Source organism: Eurosta solidaginis, chromosome 4 (assembly GCF_040869045.1).
Source record: "Eurosta solidaginis isolate ZX-2024a chromosome 4, ASM4086904v1, whole genome shotgun sequence".
NCBI classification, from domain to species: Eukaryota; Metazoa; Arthropoda; class Insecta; order Diptera; family Tephritidae; genus Eurosta; species Eurosta solidaginis.
In genome coordinates, this window is record NC_090322.1 from 262,640,005 (window position 1) to 262,660,596 (window position 20,592).

The window sequence follows — 20,592 nt, forward strand, 5'->3', positions numbered from 1 at the left end:
TCGGGAAGTGTTATCGATTTAGGTGGTCGTTTGCTGGATGCAGATCCGATACGTTCCGGTAACAAGCACCATTGAGCCACCAGCCCGACCATTTCGGGAATGATTTAGTATGACCAAATGGGACCTTCAAGGCCATATCGCCCTCCCACCCCGTAGATCCTTGAGGAACTTGGGGTCGCCAGAACCCTCGGCTGTTAAAGTAACAGGATTCGCCACGGGTAGGTGTGATTGATAATTGGGTTGGAGAAGCTACATTTTGCGCTAACAACCCCTTGAAAGGGTTGCGCTGCATTACACCTTGAATCAATTTGGTATTTTAGTCGCCTCATACGTCAGACATATCTGCCGCGGGTATATTCTAAGCCCCTGACCCGCTGAGGGAGATCAGTATCACTAATCACTTCTAGCTTAATATATCTATAATTCCATTAACTACCAATATCAAAAGAGGAAGGTATAGCACGCCGACATGTGGTGTTCATTTAGTAGACACTTCAGACATTCCACGAACTACTACTTCTGAGCATGTATCAGTGCTGGTATCTGTTGATGTTTGAAAATTTCCAACGATTTGATAGCCCATTATATCTTATCCTGGTCTACGATGTTTGTAATTTCAGTTTCCGGATAATGATCGCGGTTTCCTGGCAAGGTGATGTTGATTCTAATTCAGGATCCTTTCAGATATATCTACGTACCATTTGGAAATTTTTTTGGTTTTATTACTTAGTTCTATCTTGGTATTATTTTTAAATTAATAATGTCTTTTTTAGGTAAATATTTGGAACAATTTTATGTTCATTTCAAGTTTGTTTCACCGTTCAATTCGCTACTATTAAGAGAGTTTTTGAGATTATCTCCCAAACTTGTGGAACTTTTTTGGGATCATGTCGGAGTTTATGCGGAGTAAACATAGTTTGAATCAATGGGTAACTTTCGAATTTTTATTTTTTTTTTTTTTTTTTAACACACTTGTTAGGTTGGCTAACTAGTTAGCCTGCTGTTCCTGCTAGCTCTGAAAGCATTCGTAGTTAGAATATTTTACTAAAGGGTATATTTATACATACTATTACATACAAAGTGTATGGGTATATGTATTGTTCATACAAATTTGTAAGCATGATTGAAGCGTTAAATACAAACCAGTTCGATACCCTGCCTTTTTATTTGATTTTTTTTTGTAGACCTAAAGAAGGACGGAAGTATAGTGAAAGCGTTAAGAAATCTAAAGAGCAATAAGTTTGCAATTTTCGGCTGAAAAGACACAGAATTTGTGCAGCATTTGCCAGAGATTTTCGTCAGATAAATGAAAAGCTCAATCATTTTACATGATGATAATATTAGATGACCTACTTTTTGTAAGTCGAACAAGAGAAAATAAATTTCTTTCGAATTTTGTTGAATTTAGTAAGAAGAGAAATGTATTTAAGACATTTATTCATAGTGCCGTCAATAAGAAGGTTGGCGAAAATTTATTTTTTTTTCGTAAATTTCACTATTGGTCCAATCGGTTCAAAAAAAAAAAACTTGTTTTTTAATTATGCGTTCTCTTTTGAACACGAGATCCCAACTATACTTACGTATGAGATATATACTATTACGAATTTTAATAAATCCTCGATATTTCTTCGCCTTTTGTTTTTCTTCGAATCACTGAACTGTCGAGTAAAAAAACGCAAATGTTCTATATCTAAAATGCTCTTTATTAACAGCACTACTATGGTAATAGATTTTCGCAATTTAATATAATCGCGTACTTCACTTGTAGCAAGTTAAATCGAATTGATTGACTATTACTTAGCTTGTGCTGCTTTTAAGCTCTGCTGAGTTCGCCTTTTTCTGCCTTCTCTCCCAGTGTTCACACTTTTCATTAATAGTCTTCTCGAATAGTTTTTTTTATTTTTTTTATCGTTTCTGTATCTCATATTGACTATTGCATTATATGTATGTGTGTGTGTGGCGATTTTCTGTTTCAACTGCTTGCCTTCTATTGTTGTCTTCAAGCATTCATTACTAGCGATATAGTGACGTTTCAAAACTGCTAATATTCGCCACAATCCTACATATCTTAAACTTGAACTGCGTTAAAAGACGATTCGTTTTTCACAAAAGTAAATCTTTTCCCAACATTAATGCTTTTACCAAATTTCCAGTTTCTGTAACACAGATAAAGTGCACATCTTATTTCGTGTTCGAAATTCAACGTCTTCATTATTGCAGTGGGTTCGACTTAAACCATGAAATAGTATGACATAACCACTGGGTGCAGCTGGATAAATAGCTTCCCCCGCTATTCACCAGCTTGTCCTATTCTTCCCAATAAATACAGAATGAGAGAGGAAAGGAAAATTATAAAATTTTTTTGTTTAAACGATAGGAGACAAAACCATTTACGTAAGGGATATCTTGGATGTTCAAGTCACACCATTACAATCGTTACAATGACTGGCAAAAAAATATATGATAATGTTGAAAAACAAAAATATTTACCACCCTAATGTGTCCTTTCCTTTACAAAATTCCCAAATTTATAGTATTAATATTGCTCAACAAGAGAATTTATCACAACTCATTTACTTCTTAATGGAATATACTGTTTACATAATTTGTGATACGCTTTCTCTCCTTTCACTTTCCCTTCCACCGACAATTTCTTTTACTTAGCTTTGTGCTGCAGTGTGAGTTTATTTTTTTTATGCCACTTTATCATCATTCACTCACTTTGTTAATTCGTAAGCTTTTTGTCTTTATGTACTTTATTGTTTGTTTGTCTTTTCTAAATTACTTATAAGCCAATTTTTTTTATTATCAAAAGCATAATGCTTTTGTGGGTTTTTTGTTTTTCTTTTTTGGGGGTGAGCCATTACCATGCAAACTACATTCTTGTGGTCGGTTCATGCGGTTGACCTTAGTGTGCATTTAGGCGGCTAAAATTTGTGTACATTTAGTGGTCAATTTAGTGGTGCCAAACAGCAGTTAAGTAAATCTTTGAAAAAATATATTCGTATTACTTACATATGTAGTGGATTATGCTTGCCTTAGAAGGCACACATAAGTATGCGAAAACCTAGACAGCAAAAATGTTTAGCAACGAGTTAACGATCGGAAAAAATATCCCCGAACTCAATACCAACAACCACAAACGTATTACTATATTAAATATATTAAAGGGGGCCAAAAGTCAAAAAACTTGCTCATATTACAAATCAATATATACAATTTTGAAACTCAGCTATTTTCTCTTGTAGATATTCTTTTATTTTTTGGAATCCCCCTCTTGTAATTTGAGATATTTTTCTTCAAACTGAATTAAGTTTTCCATATATTCTCTTTACAACATTCTTTTGTACTCATATTAAGTCTACTTTTAGACATATTGGCTACTCTTTACCTACATATAGGTGCGTTCAGAAAAACATGTAAATTTGAAGTAAAATTATAACAAATATACAAAACATAACATTGCAGATAAAAGGAATTATACCTCTACTCCATCTCCTACACAACTCACAACCCAATATAAAAAAATTTGCCTAAAAATATGCTACATATTTTGCTTTTGTGTGAAAATTTTTCTTGTTGAATGCAGCCAAAAAGGTTATTATCTTGCCTCAATGCAAGAATATCCCGAAAATAAGAACGAAAATGGAAAATCTCATGCGATGTTCAGACTTAGGAAATCGTAAACCTTTTATAAAGTATTAGCTCATTTCTAGTTCCGGTCTTTTTTCAAATTTTTTACACACATTTTGAATTACGCGGGAAAAGGTGACTCTATTGTTGTTGTTGTTGTAGCGATTAAAGAACTCCCAAAATGTTTTTGGGGAAGCATACCTGCCTAGGGTATATTCTAGCCCCCTAACCGGCTGGGATAAGTGACTCTTTTTGTCGTCAGATCAGTATAAATACTTCCAAAATAATTTTTCTCTAGCACTTGCTGGCAATCAACGATCCATATTTCTAAACTTGTATCCGAAATGATCTCGAAACAGCACTGAACATATTCCGAAAGCAATGCTTAAATTAAACTGAAATCACCTGCGGTAATCACAATATAGTCCCAAAACGATCCCAGAAAAGTCCTGAAGTTATCCAGCAATAGTTCCGAAAATTATCTGAAATAGTAACGAAATATTCCTTTGGAAGAAACGACTGGCACGATTTTTTGGAAAACCATAACCGTTTGAATGGTAAAAAACTAATTAGATTTGCTAACTTAAGTAAGCAAGTTCCGAAATGATAACGAACTAGCTTCGAAATGATGCCACACATTTACCGGAGTGATCCCGAAATATTCTCAAAAATAATCTCGAAGTGATGTTGGAGTGACCCAGAAAATATTCGATCTGAAATGTTCCCAAAATAGTCCCGTAAACAAACCTTCAATTATCTAGAACTGATCATGCAGTGATCTTAAGATAGTACCGAAGTGATCCCAAAAAGAATGCCGAAATGATTCCGAAGTAGTGCCAAAATAACCTGGAAATATTTTAGAAATTACTCTAATACGATACCAAAAAAATATTGAAATGATCCAAAAATAATCCTGATTGAGGCCGAAATAGTTCCCAAAGGCTTCTGAAATAATCTCGAAATAACCACAAAGTGATCCCAGACCCAGCAGCGAAACAGTTTCCAAATAGTCATGAAAACAATCCCAGATAGGTACAGATCTATTAAAACGAGGCAAATAAAATTGTTCTTGATAATCACATATGCACTTATTTGTTCTGGGCGGGGTGTTTTGACAGACCTACAGTTACCTTCAGTGTCTTTCTTTAGGCTCGACGACCATAATGAGGACGCGTAGCATACAAGTGCCCGGCCATTTTCTTTATAGGTCTTTATGAGCTTTTCTTTATCTTTGTCCCAAGTGCTTCCGGCCAGAGACTTGAGAATTTTGTACGGCTCTGGACTTTAATTACAATTTCCGCTGCATGCTGGCCAAAATGTAGATCCTGGTCGAAAGTCACACCCGGTATTTTTGGATGTGCGACAGTCGATAGCTCAAAAGCATTACTTTGCTGTATTCAAATATCAAATAGTGTAATTCCTTCTATCTGACTTTTTGATTTGAAAATAACTATTAAAAACGTTCTTTTTTACATTTAATTTTTTTAAACACAATTAGGCTGCTTACACTCCCCTCTAATTTTGCTGTGATAATCTACCACCTGGTAAAATTTTAACATTTAAGCACATTTTCAGTTTTTTTTCTTTGCATGGAAGTGAAAACTGGCTGATTAGTTCGATTTAAAAATTCTAAGGTCAATGTCCACCCTGAAGGGAAATCTAAAGTTCAAAGCTAGTGTAAGCAGAGCCACTACTAGCTCACCATCTATTTCTCTTACATGATCATAACTGGCGAATTTAACCTGGCGGTCTCTTAGGAAATTGTCCCCGCTGTATTAACTTTCCTGCAGTTCCGAATGAGAAACAAATTTCCACTTCAGAACTAGTTGCTTTATTGGTACGATCCGATAGCTCCGAACTAAATTTGGCAGCTGAGATCTATTTTCTTTATTGGTATTATGTCGTTGGTTCTGAACAGGACTTAAATTCTACATGTTTCTTCTTATACGGTTTTATTCCCATTTTTGATAGTTCCAAACCACTCTAAAAATACCTGCACTCGATAGTTCTGATTCAGGCAAAAATACGACAAAGTTCATCTGGTATCTTTCTACTATGCCGGCCTTTGGCCGCTCTTTAAAAGAATATGCTTGAATCGGCATACGATCAGCCACGCAATACAGAGTATTTCCCTAGGACACAAAGAAACACTTTCATAAGTGTGTGTATACAGGCAAAAAGTATTTCGGATTCCCCAAAAAATTCCCTCTGAAAGAAATATTGAAATCCACACGGTCGATTTGTTAACTATGGAAAACCTAGTTATTATGGAACTTATACTTACGTATTTGGTACCTAAGGTATAGGTCTGAACCAGATATAACTACTGATTTCCATAGAGAGTATGTGTTTGGGGCAAACTTTGAAAAACGGAAAAATATTTCTTTTGGGCAACCCATTCGAGTGCTTTAAACTCAATATAATGCATATACTTTGCCTTAAAAAAAAAAGTTTTGAAATAAAAAAAGTTGTGAGCTCTTAACAAAGCGCCAGCACTCTCCAAAGCTAACTTAAGCTATTTTGTGGTCAGTTAAATTAGAGAGGGCGTACAAATTTGTGGGCATTATAAAGGCGAAGCGAATGTAAGACGAAGAATTTATTTATTCCTCTAGTCCCGTTTAAGCAAACATAGCAAAAGGTTGAATGTTGTCTACATAAAAGCCAATAATTAGAAAAAAATAAACATATATATTTATGGAAAAACTTTGTAAAAATAGACGACAAAATATCTAAGCTACACATTAATAATTTTGTTCGAGAAACGAATTTTTGTGTAAACATTTAGTGAGCTACAACACAGAACTTCCAAAATTATGTTAATACCGTCGATATAGCGAATGGATTCGTCCATTTTATCTTAGTTACAAAAACAATAACAACAATAAAAGCAAAAAACTAAATACAATGCTGTACACACATTTGGTAAAGCATCGGAATTGTCACTGCAAATGGGCATACTAAGCGTAACAAATTGTTGTTGTTACTCTTAATGAAGACTCGAAGCCTGTGGCCTGTGGTTTAACAGCGGTGATTTAGGCAGATAAATAAATTGATCTTTTGTGGTACTAATTCAAAGGATAACCAATCGATAATAAATTGTAGCTAAAACAGTGGGAGGCAAATTGCTAGTGGACAAATATTGTGATAGAAGCTGAAGTAGGTATAATCAAGCAAATATATAAATATATGCATATGTGTATCTGTCTAACTAAGTCCAAAAGGCTAGCATGTGTACGTTATGTAATTTTTATTTATATATTCACAATCAAGTATATAATTTCATATAACCAATTACTGAATGCTATGTTTTGCTAGCAATAATTTAGTCAATCCATTTTTCGTTGACAATGCTGAATGTTTTGCTGTTCATCGATTTTGGTTTATATACCTTTTGCCTAATACAGCAAGTTTCATTTGCATGCGTTATTGGTGAAACGTTGTGATAGGATAAAGTTTGGCAAACTTATGATAGAGATTGCGTAATGGAAAAGTTTTCTCTCGGCAACACACAGTAAAACAAACATTCGCAAAGTTTTGGTTCCTATAGAACATTAAAAGAACAACAGGGATGGACTGTGGTTAAAGATTATTGTGATATATTATGCGACTTAATGGTCAAAGGTCAGAAGAAAAATTTCTCAAATTTACTTTAGGAGACTAAAGTTCACTAGCAAAGGTTCAAAGTTCAAGATTTCATATTGTAGAACAGTAAGTGATGGGTAATAGTAAAGCTTGTCAAGTGATATCAGCTGCAAGGGTGCAATGACCTTGAATCATATATCGAAAAAATATTATTACCAGCTAACAAATATAAATTATAAGGTCTTAAGGTTCAAGGACTAGGAATAATAGAATTCAAATCTTTAGAAAAAGTTTATTCAACTCGAAGAAATGTTTTTCTAAGCGGGATCGAATTTCGGCAGTGCGTTGTCCAACCCTCGAAGCAATTTTCTGCCGTGAAGAGCGAAAACTATCTGTCTGGAGATGCGATTCGGAGAAGGCATATAGCATGTAGCTCTCGTCTCGCCAATTTGTAGTAAAAAAATTGGAACATATATAACCAATACTCTGTAATTATCTTTTGAAAAGAAATAATATTTGGTGGCTGTAATAAAACTCGATTTTATGCGAGATTCTCTCTTCTCGAAATGCATGTACATTCTAGCCTCTCCACATACAATTTAATCGCCACATTGGTAGTATTTTATAGATCTTAAGGTCTCTCTTCGAACGAGCAAAAACGAGAGGAAATCGGAAGATCTGGACGTATGATACTGCCAATGCTGGGCTAAAATTGAATTTTGAGAAGCTCAATAGCCTTGAGAGCACATCGATATTCGAGATTCTCGCGTAAAGCCGATATAAGCGAAAAATTTCTTTTCATAAAAATTCGAAAGATCATAATATGGATCATGTTGATCAACTTCGAAGCGATTTCGGTGCTATTGTCGTATAGTATAATGTTAAGTTACGAAGCGAATATTCCAGCCTAACTTCGGGACTATTTCAGCATAAACTCTAAACCTTTTTCAGAATAATTTCACTACTAACTATTTCGAAATCTCTTTAACATTATTTTCGATATCAATTTGGGTTTATTTCGATATTATTACTGTACTATTAAGAGATTATTTTAAACCTTTCTTTGGATCATTGCGCGATAGTTTCTGGTTCATTTGTGGTAATTTTATGGATCATTTCGGAACTATTTTTCCGTTAGGGCTTCAGAATTGTGTTCAAGTTAGTTTTTAACCCATTTCAAGATTGCTTTCGGAATCATTTCGTGACTGTTTCAGAGTTGCTTAGGAATGAGTTTGTGGACAAGTTCTGGACTATTTTAAGGATCATTACGGAACTTTTAAGCTTTTATAAGTTATTTTCGCAATCAGTTTGGGAGCTTTTATAGTTGATTTCTGGACTTTTGCTAGATTACTAGTTTTTAATAATTTCAGAATCGTTTCGGATTCGTTTAGGACCTTTATTTCCGGCATATTTTTTAAATTTTTATAGCGCCGTTTGCTGTTAGTGCTGGAATATTTTCCAGAATTTTGCGGAACTTTTACTAACTATTTCTGGAATTTCTCTAGACAACTGTTATGTGATCATTTCCGAACCGTTTCTGTATTAATACCGGACTATATTCCGATACTTCCGGCAGTATTTCTGAAATTTTTTTCAAACTGTCTCGGAATTACTTTCACAATACATTTTAAATCACTTCGGTATCATTTCAGGATTGTCTCCGGTAAAATTGAGAACTTGTTATGAGTTTAAGAATTATTTTCATAACCACTTGGGACTTTTTGCCAATCATTTCCGGACTTTTTTTAGATAACTCTTTTGTGATAATTTCGAGATTGCTGCCGTGATGAATTTGCATTATTTCGGTATCATTTTAGGATTATTTCCGGTTAAACTGCGAACATTTTTGGAGTTTAAGAATTATTTTTGTAATCACTTTGGGACTATTTGAAGATCACCCCACCATCCCTGAGATTAACTTTTTTTTTGTTGTTGAAAATTTTTGGTGCTAGCTTTGAGCATTATGAGAAACACCTTGGTCTACTGAGCATCTATCAAAGCATCGAGGCTCCAAAATTATCTAGCGCTTCCTAAAATATTATTTTCATTTAGAGTAAAATTTTATGTTGTTAATACTAAAGCAAAAATATAAAGGAACTAATAAACAATAAACCCGAAATCTGTTAATTCCATGTTTTCCGGTTCGATAGGGGCAATTGTTTAGTGAATATCTTTTCTCTTCATACAAAATAATACGCGGTTACACTAGTTACACATTGCTGTAGCTTAACTACATATATGCTCATTATAAAGGAAAAACATAACCTAAGTCATTTGGCTTGTAAGCTTCTTAATAATGTTTGGTTTGGATGGTTCAAATCGAGAGATATTAAACAACTGCATTACCAAATATAATTAGAGTAAACCAATGTACTTTCATATAAACCTGAATACCTTCATATAAGAACGTACCATAAAATGTATACCTTATGTAAGATGTTTCGCTTATGATACTTTCATGAGACAAGAGGTCAGAAAATTGTCAGGAACCCAAACTTCCAATATACCGTAAGTTGTTTTGTGGGGGACGTAAAGGCTTACACCAGGCCAACTACGTAACCCTCTCTCCCTGACAGACATCCTTACGTATAAGGCCTTTTTAAACGATTTTATTTAGCTTCACTTGACAGGCCGGTCGGCCGACACGAATTGTGTAATTGAAATTTAAGTAACTTCCCCATAAGCTACAAGCTTCAAACTTAGAATATAGTTCAGAACCCTATGATAATAAGAAAAGCTTCGATAGGTGGCGAATGGATCGAAATATTTAAAAAAATCGTATTTGTTTTCCGATTTGGCTCAAATTTGGAATACATAATACATACATGAATAGAAAGCGACATATGAATAAAATAAATAAAAAATAAGTAAGGAAGTCTAAATCCGGGTGAAACCGAACATTCCATACTACCGAACTGTACACTTGAAATGCTGTTGTTGTATGTTTTGTGTGCTTCATAGTGTTACAAGGCTGCGCAATAATACATATTGCAACGAATTTATTGCAAATCCTCATATTTGCAACCCTCTGCCAAGTTCGAATCACTAAACTGTTGAACAAATAACTCCAATATTTAATAATGCAAAATGGCCTTTATTAAAGCACTTCACAATAAATAACTCTACTATTGCCCGACAGATTGAGTGCTTAATGAAAATTGCTTCTAGCGCCTCTATCTGCGGCTGCCTTTTATACTCTTTGATTTCCTCGTTCGCATCTTCTAGGCGCTTCCATTTCCAGAATCTAATACTTGACCTTCAGCTATCAAATTTCTCAGCTGTAACTACAATTGCACAATTTTATAGCTTCTCTCATTGCAAACTTTCGGGAGTATCTCAGATATATGCATGTGGTTGTGCGTTGATTCTCAGCTGTGTATACGTACATATGTGTAGACATAATGATTGATTCGTTTATGTAGATAAAAGCGACTGTCTGCTTTATTGATGTTGTGACTCCATTTACTTAGCATTAGACTAGGGATGTGAGTATCACTTAGTGTCACTCATATTCGTCACAATATATATATACAGTTCTATTCTGAACTAATTTCCGTTTAAAAGAAGCAAAAAGGATACAGAGGTTAACACCAATGACCTTGAGCAGTTTTCCTTCAGATATGGTGATATCCCTACTGTTTATTTTAAAATAAACATATAACAGAACAATAAAAATACGATTGGTACAAAACTATTTTTCGCTAAGATTTAATTTATTATTTTTGCTACGACCCTTTTTAAAGTCATTTATATAGAAGTGGGCGTGGTCCTTAACCAATTTTATCCATTTTTACTAGAAATATTTCGTTCTATAAGGAAAACTTGTGTACCCAATTTTGTTATGATATGAAAATTTTTTTTCGAGTTATGGCCCCCGAAACATTGAAAATTGCTAAGACGAAAAAGGAGCGTTTTCCAATTTAATGTTATAATTCAATTTAGAAAGTAAAATTCTATTGTTCTTTTTCGCTAAGATAAAGCTTATTATTTTCGTCTATAAGCCTTTTAAAAATCTTTTATATATAAGTAGGCGTGGCCTTTAACCGATCTAGTCCATTTTTTTTTTAGAAATATTTCCTGCTATAGGGAAATTTTGTGTACCCAATTTTATTACGATCCGTAAATTTTTCTTCGAGTTAGCCACCCGAAATATATGTACAAAATTGATTAGTCATAAAAGGGGCGGTGCCACGCCTCTTTTTTAAAATTTGAATTTTTTTCTATTTACTGTTATAAATCCACTTGGAAAATGAAATACCATTGATATAAAGCTCCGTCTTGCAAACATATAGCTTATTTTATTCGCTAACGACCCTTTTAAAAATCTTTTATATTAAAGTGGGCGTGGTCCTTAAACAATTTCGTAAATTTTTTTTCAAAGCATTCCTTATAGTAAAGACAATATCTCTGACGAATTTTGTTACGATACGTTTAACGATTTTTAATAATATTTGTAAAATTGATTTTGTCACAAGTGGGCGGTGCCACGCTCTTTTTAAATAATTTTTCCAAATTTTTATCAAGAGCCTCAACATCAGTCCATACGTCAGCATTCTAGGTGTATTATTTAGTAAATAATTAGGTTTTTTGTGTTTTCCAAAATGTTATATATAAAGAAAGTGGGCGTAGTTATAATCCGATTTCGCTCGTTTTCAATACCAATCTATTCTGGGTTCAGATAAGCTCGTATATCAAATTTGGTGAAGAAATCTCAATATTTACTCAAGTTATCGTGTTAACGGACAGATGGACGGGCGGGCGGACATGGCACAATCAAATTTTTTTTCGATACTGATGATTTTGATATATGGAATTCTATATATATCTCGATTTCTTTATACCTGTACAATCAACCGTTATCTAATCAAAGTTATAATACTCTGTGCACAAGTACAGCTGGGTATAAAAAAATTTTATGTTAAAAAGTTTTATTGAAAACAATACTTACATTAAGTAGTAATAATACTAAAAGATAGAAAATAATTAGGTAGGTCTTAGGTACTAGTCATCACACTCCTCATCAATCTAGGGAGTTGATCATACAATTAAACAAAAGCGTTGGGCGCCTGAAATTTCTAAAAATGTGAGGCTTAGCATAACCTGATTAAGGTTCAGTTGGTTTTATATATGACTATCAAGAGAAATTTTCAATCTTTTTAGCTTAAACAATTTTTTTATTTTAATTTTTTAATTATCAATTGCAATATGTTTAATATACTACTCGAAGAATTATAATGTTGCATGTGTTTAAGTAAATAACAATCTCGTCTGACTAGCATTTAAATAAAATAAATAAATAAACACCTTACATTTGTTTTACACGATTTTTTGTTGGTTAAATGCATTTAGCCATATTTGTGAGACTCTCAAGTATTTGTGCATTTGAATAGCAATTTAAGTGCTCATAAATTACGTTTACATAGACTTAAGAGTCATTCATAGTGATGTATCCTGCAGTAGATATAAATATTTTAGCCCATCTAAATATTTCTCCAATCAGGCCGTATATTGTCTTAGCATCATTAAACAAGCTCTAACAAGGTAACTGGATACCTAAGTGTAATACCAGTCATATTTGTATGTATTAATGCATATGTGTGCCAAGATGTTACTGCGTTAAAGCTTGCTCTTGGTAGAATTTCAAAATCAGCAGATCGTTGTTAATTTATATAAATGAGTTTATTTAACGGAGGTAACTGCGACATATAAATTTTTGTTTATATCATAAAGCCAAATATGATTTTTATACTCAGTTGAGCAGAGCTCACAGAGTATATTAAGTTTGATTGGATAACGGTTGGTTGTACATATATAAAGGAATCGAGATAGATATAGACTTCCATATATCAAAATAATCAGGATCGAAAAAAAATTTGATTGAGCCATGTCCGTCCGTCCGTCCGTCCGTTAACACGATAACTTGAGTAAATTTTGATGTATCTTGATGAAATTTGGTATGTAGGTTCCTGAGCACTCATCTCAGATCGCTATTTAAAATGAACAATATCGGACTATAACCACGCCCACTTTTTCGATATCGAAAATTTCGAAAAACCGAAAAAGTGCGATAATTCATTACAAAAGACCGATAAAGCGACGAAACTTGGTAGATGAGTTGAACTTATGACGCAAAATATAAATTTAGTAAAATTTTGGACAATGGGCGTGGCACCGCCCACTTTTAAAAGAAGGTAATTTAAAATTTTGCAAGCTGTAATTTGGCAGTCGTTGAAGATATCATGGTGAAATTTGGCAGGAACGTTACTCTTATTACTATATGTACGCTTAATAAAAATTAGCAAAATCGGAGAAGGACCACGCCCACTTTTAAAAAAAATTTTTTTTTAAAGTAAAATTTTAACAAAAAATTTAATATCTTTACAGTATATAAGTAAATTATGTCAAGATTCAACTCCAGTAATGATATGGTGCAACAAAATACAAAAATAAAAGAAAATTTAAAAATGGGCGTGGCTCCGCCCTTTTTCATTTAATTCGTCTAGGATACTTTTAACGCCATAAGTCGAACAAAAATTAACCAATCCTTTTGGAATTTGGTAGGGGCATAGATTTTATGGCGTTAACTGTCTTCTGTGAAAATGGGCGAAATCGGTTGATGTCACGCCCAGTTTTTATACACAGTCGCCCGTCTGTCCTTCCGCATGGCCGTTAACACGATAACTTGAGCAAAAATCGATATGTCTTTACTAAACTCAGTTCACGTACTTATCTGAACTCGCTTTATCTTGGTATGAAAAATGAACGAAATCCGATTATGACCACGCCCACTTTTTCGATATCGAAAATTGCGAAAAATGAAAAAAAATGCCATAATTCTATACCAAATACGAAAAAAGGGATGAAATATGGTAAGGTAATTGGATTGTTTTATTGACGCGAAATATAACTTTAGAAAAAACTTTATAAAATGGTTGTTACACCTACCATATTAAGTAGAAGAAAATGAAAAAGTTCTGCAGGACGAAATAAAAAACCCTTAAAATCTTGGCAGGTATTACATATATAAATAAAGTAGCGGTATCCAACAGATGATGTTCTGGGTCACCCTGGTCCACATTTTGGTCGATATCTGGAAAACGCCTTCACATATACAACTACCACCACTCCCTTTTAAAACTCTCATTAATACCTTTAATTTGATACCCATATCGTACAAACTCATTCTAGAGTCACCCCTGGTCCACCTTTATGGCGATATTTCGAAAAGGCGAACACCTATAGAACGAAGGCCCACTCCCTTTTAAAAATACTCATTAACACCTTTCATTTGATACCCATATCGTACAAACAAAGTCTAGAGTCTCCCCTGGTCCAGAAAGGCCCACTCCCTCTTAAAATATTCATTAACTCCTTTCGTTTGATACCCATATTGCACAAACGAATTCTAGAGTCACCCCTGGCCCACCTTTATGGCGATATCTCGAAACGGCGTCCACCTATGGAACTAAGGATTACTCCCTTTTAAAATACTCATTAACTCCTTTCGTTTGATACCCATATTGCACAAACGAATTCTAGAGTCACCCCTGGTCCACCTTTATGGCGATATCTCGAAAAGGGGTCCACCTATAGAACTAAGCCCCACGCAATTTTATAATAATCATTAACACCTTTCATTTGATTCCCATATCATACAAACAAATTCTAAAGTCACCCCTGGTCCACCTTTATGGCGATATCTCGAAAAAGCGAACACCTATAAAACGGAGGCCCACTCCCTTTTAAAAATACTCATTAACTCCTTTGATTTGATACCCATATCGTACAAACAAAGTCTAGAGTCACCCCTGGTCCACCTTTATTGCGATACCTCGAAAATGCGTCCACCTATAGAACTAAGGCCTACTCCCTCTTAAAATACTCATTAATTCCTTTCGTTTAATACCCATATTGCACAAACGAATTCTAGAGTCACCCCTGGCCCACCTTTATGGCGATATCTCGAAACGGCGTCCACCTATAGAACTAAGGCCCACTCCCTTTTAAAATACTCATTAACACCTTTCGTTTGATGCCCATATTGTGCAAGCAAATTCTAGGGTCACCCCTGGTCTACCTTTATGGCGATATCTCGAAACGGCGTCCACCTATGGAACAAAGGATTAGTCCCTTTTAAAATGCTCATTAACACCTTTCATTTGATACCCATATCGTACAAACAAAGTCTAGAGTCTCCCCTGGTCCACCTTTATGGCGATATTTCGAAAAGGCGAACACCTATAGAACGAAGGCCCACTCCCTTTTAAAAATACTCATTAACACCTTTCATTTGATACCCATATCGTACAAACAAAGTCTAGAGTCTCCCCTGGTCCAGAAAGGCTCACTCCCTCTTAAAATATTCATTAACTCCTTTCATTTGAAACCCATATCGTACAAACGCATTCTAGAGTCACCCCTGGTCCATCTTTACGGCGATATCTCGAAAAGGCATCCATCTATAGAACTTAGGTCCACGCCCTTTTAAAATACTCATTAATACCTTTCATTTGATACCCATATCGTACAAACACATTCTAGAGTCAACCCTGATCCACCTTTATGGCTATATCCCTAAATGGCGTCCACCTATAGAACTATGGCCCACTCCCTCATAAAATACTCTTTAATGCCTTTCATTTGATACACATTTCATACAAACACATTCCAGGGTTTCCCTCGGTTCATTTTCCTACATAGTGATTTTCAATTATTTTGTCTCCGAAGCTCTCAGCTGAGTACGTAATGTTCGGTTACACCCGAACTTAGCCTTCCTTACTTGTTTTAACTTCAGTTTTAAATTCAACTTATATTTGGTTATATCTTTATCATTTAATATTATCGCAATATAGATTTGTAAGCGTAATGTGTGGAAGCGGTGGGAGGAAAGCAAATGAAAAGCTCATAAAAAGGAAAAAGGGGGAGGCTAAAGAAACCAAAACCGAAAAAAGACGACGTACTATCGTTTTTTATCAAATTGTGGCCGGTTTTTTATCGATAACTGCCGTTATCAAAGAATGATCGGATTGTTATCGAAAGGCTTAGGAGTGTCATCCCTTTCCCTTCTACGAGTTATCGGTTCCATGATATCAGTTTTTTATTAACGTGGTCAATCGACATATATTGAGGAATCGATTCGTTATCGAAAACTTATCGATTTGTATCCAAAAATATATGTATATTATCGGCAAGTTATCGATTTGATATATATTTGTTATCAAGGAATTATAGATTCGGAGTGTTACCGTTTTGTTATCGACCAATTGTTGCCATATTATCGATTTGTTATCGGTAAATTATGGAAGTGTCTTCGGTATGCGCACTTTAACTTAGGCAAACTAGAATTAATTTAAAACCATTAGCTGAACTTCACGAGTAGATACTTGATACTCACGTCTTTTTTATTTATTATTTATATAATAACTGAAGTTGAGAACTAAATAGGATACTTTTAAAACGTCAAGCGTTGTTCCTCAATGTTGGCTCAACTTGAGAATCAAAGCTGCAGATTTCACTTTCTAAATCTGCTGTTACTGAAGAAGCCTAACTTATAAGTATGTAACGCTAGAAGGTAGTGTGTAGTTAGTACGCTCGTCGTGAACTTTCTGGTTTGTCTATTTAGAGTTTAGTTTAGATTAGATTGGCCACTGGTGCGAACACCAATGCACTTAGACTAATAAAGGTCCCTTAGTAATACCACGTAGATCTCTTTCTTACTCAAAGCAACATTTTGATTCAGCAAATTTCAGGAATTTCTTTGATTTCAAATAAACCATATCACAAAGATCATCAGTGAAGCGAGATTCCAGAAATTTCATCCTCTTGTGCCAAAGCGAATGACAATCGCACATCTTTTTTCACAGTCTCCCAGCCTCTACAGCTCTTCCAGTTATCATTATTCAGTTATCATTAGGTGCTCTCCCTAGCCGTTGCGCATGCCTTCCGATTGCTATGTGACCGGTTATAAATCCGACCACCAGAGGTATGTACAGCCGTATGTCCAAAAATAAGCGAATTTCTCGCGCGTTTTGCGTCCCATTCAGGCCATACTAATTTATTATTATAGCAGGATTCAAGATTCCTTGATCTTAAACCCGCTTTCCTAAGGAAACCCCTTCATACTAAACTTACAGTTTAGAGATAGGGGCAATTTTGTGCTTACCTGTTTTCTTCAATTTCTTCCAAACACATTGCAAGCAGGACAAACATTTTGTATGTTGGGGTTGATTCTGGATAGGTAAGAGTTATCCTGTTGCAGCATCCAGATCGAAGTTTAGCTAGAGTGACGCGCGGTTCCCTAGGGAGAGTGCTTTCCTTCTCTGCTAGTTCTGGGTACTTGTTTTTTTTGAGTACCAGATTTGCCGTGCAATTCCTGGCATAGAGGTCCGGCGCCTGTTTGTGGGTATCACTGGGGACCTGTGCTTCTCTTTTTTGCTTCCACAATAGCTTCCGCTGCTCTCTTCATGGCTAAGATTTCCGTTAGAAAAATACTGCGGTTATCTGGAAGCTTAAAAAGTTTACGTATTTCTGGAACGACTTGGAAACAGCAGACACGACCCTTTCCGTTAATTTGGAATCATCGGTATACATACATACGCGTGTAGTATGTTCAGCCATATGCATTTCGAAGCTCAGATACTAGATCATGTAGCCTGTTTTCCTATATTAGATGGCGCTATATGGTTATATCCATACGGCTTGCCAAAGCCTTAAGCCTTGTTGCGGTTCCATGCAATATTGATGTCGGAATACTTTTCAGGGCTACCGTAATTCGTATCATTCACAATTTGCATACCTCCTCAAGGTTTTTGGTATAGTTGATTTTGTATGTGGCTGTTCACGAAAAAAGGATCCCAAAGTAATATGTTGGATAAATATTTGCCATAAATACCCATTGAGATAGTTTAAGCGATAAAAACCGGCACATTCTAGCATCCGCTTGCATGCATAAAATTCCATGAAGGCTCTCTTCACTCTCCGTTTCACATGGAATTTCCACGACAACGTACTCTCTAGTATAATACCTATATACTTATTGCTGAACTTTTCTTGTAGGGAAACCCCTCCAAGCATAAGCTCCGTCCAATAAGGGGTCTCGTACTTCCTTATATATAATAACAGTTCCGTATTTTTTTCGCTTTGGAGGCTAACTCAACTTTAGTTGTCCAGGCATGTACATTTCGAAGCGCCTGATCTATGAGAGAGCTGATTATTGGTAGACATCTGCAGCTTATGGTGACTAAAACGTCATCTGCATACGCCGTGAGTTTGACGGTATGGCATGTCAAGGACCCTTTATTCATACTCTGATACATCATGCCGAGAGCTTAGTATTATATTAAGCACATTACTAACGTTGTCCCAACATATGTAGAAACGTTACCCCTGTTAGCTCCTCGAGGACTGCTCTGGAGTATATAACACAAAGGGGACTTTTATTTTTCGTTAAAAGCGTCCTCTCCTCATAAGCTATGAAGCGTATTCGCATCTGCGCCTGGTAGCGCTTCCACGTTACGGGTAATGAAGCAGGATGCTTTGTTTCCCTCTATTGCAACCACCGCTAGGTCTTCGCTGCTGATGTTAGATAGCATATACGAGTAATGTAACGGAGAGTATGCAAACGAAAATCAAGTCATAGGTCATCAACATCAAATGCTGTAAATACCTTAATTTGCTAACAAATTTTTATGGATTTTGAATAAAGTTTCACTTAATATATTTTTGCAAAAATTTGCATTTCTTAATTTAAAGTCGAATCACAGAGAAGAAGCGCGAGCAAAATGCATGTGCAGGAAGTTGCTAGTTTTATAGCTGCACATAAACTACTCCCACACATATATGTGCATACATATACATTCTTAAGAAAATTGTTGGTATAAAAACAAAAACAAAAAAAAAAAAACAAAATTGTATGCAAGGAAAATTTTATGTCGCTAACTTCACTCATCAATTCATTGAAGTTTGCTTGTCTGTTCATGGAATGCTTGCTCGTACAAATTTTTTCTCAACTCTTATGGACGCTTGCGAGTTTGTGTCATAATTTTCAATTCATTCGTAGAAATTGGCCATTTTTTGCTTGTTCTTTTTTAACTTTGGTAGCAAATTTGTGTTGAAGAATAAAAATATCAAAAAAAATATCAGAAAATTGGAAAAGAAAATTTTTATTACCGTTTTTTCTCAAAATTTTGCTTTAAAGAGTCATGGAGCCATGCGGGCATATAAATACGATAGCGACATTTTTAGGCGACCAACGCAACTTTTCTTGACGCCAACATCAACGCAACGTTGAAAATGTATCTGAATGTATATGCATTTGTTTACCATAATTCTGTGAACCCAATTGGAAATCGTACAAGTGTAAAACGCTTACGAAAAACGAATTTGTAATATTAAGAGGAGTAGGACCGTTGATTTACGACTCACACCATCACACCTTTTTCCGCTACAGCACTGAATTTACGTTTGCTCGTAACAATGCTGCGCATAGTGTAAACAATTTTAAATTTAGTTCTCAAACACTTCAGAAATGTTCCAGTTAGTTTTTTTATGAAATATCCATTGTTGCAGAGCCCAACGCAATATCGTTTTTAACCCTAGTGAGATAACGTACGTCTGTGAGACGTTTGCTCTCAGTCTCCCACAATCGTAAAAAGAGAACATTCTAATTCTCAATTTTCTCAGCTACCATTACCAGCTTGTCAGTGGGGGTATTTTTCAGTAGTAACATTTTTGTTTGCTGAAATATATACGATTGTTTTTTAAATATACGTCTAAGAGACGTATCGTTATCTTTCACGTGACTACGTGACATAACTAACATTATATGTAATTTTTGCCTAAAATGGTAATTTTAGCTAATATTTTTTAAGTATAGTTTAAAACAGTTAATTCATTCAATTGAAGTACAAAAATATGTATTTTATTTTTCTATAAACTGAGGTCTTTCGAAAAAAACTCATGTTTGTAAGGACAAGTCCAAGACAAGTCAAACTTAATTTTTAATATACTAAAAAAACAATATTTTTCTTTAAAAAACATTTAAAACAAGTAAGGAAGGCTAAGTTCGGGTGTAACCGAACATTACATACTCAGTTGAGAGCTATGGAGCCAAAATAAAGAAAATCTACATGTAGGAAAATGAACCTAGGGTAACCCTGGAATGTAGTTGTATGACATGTGTATCAAATGGAAGGTATTAAAGAGTATTTTAAGACAGAGTAGGCCATAGTTCTATGGATGGACGCCATTTAGGGATATCGCCATAAAGGTGGACCAGGGCTGACTCTAGAATTTGTTTGTACGATATGGGTATCAAATGAAAGGTGTTACTGAGCATTTTAAGAGGGAGCGGGCCTTAAGTCTATCGGTGGACGCCTT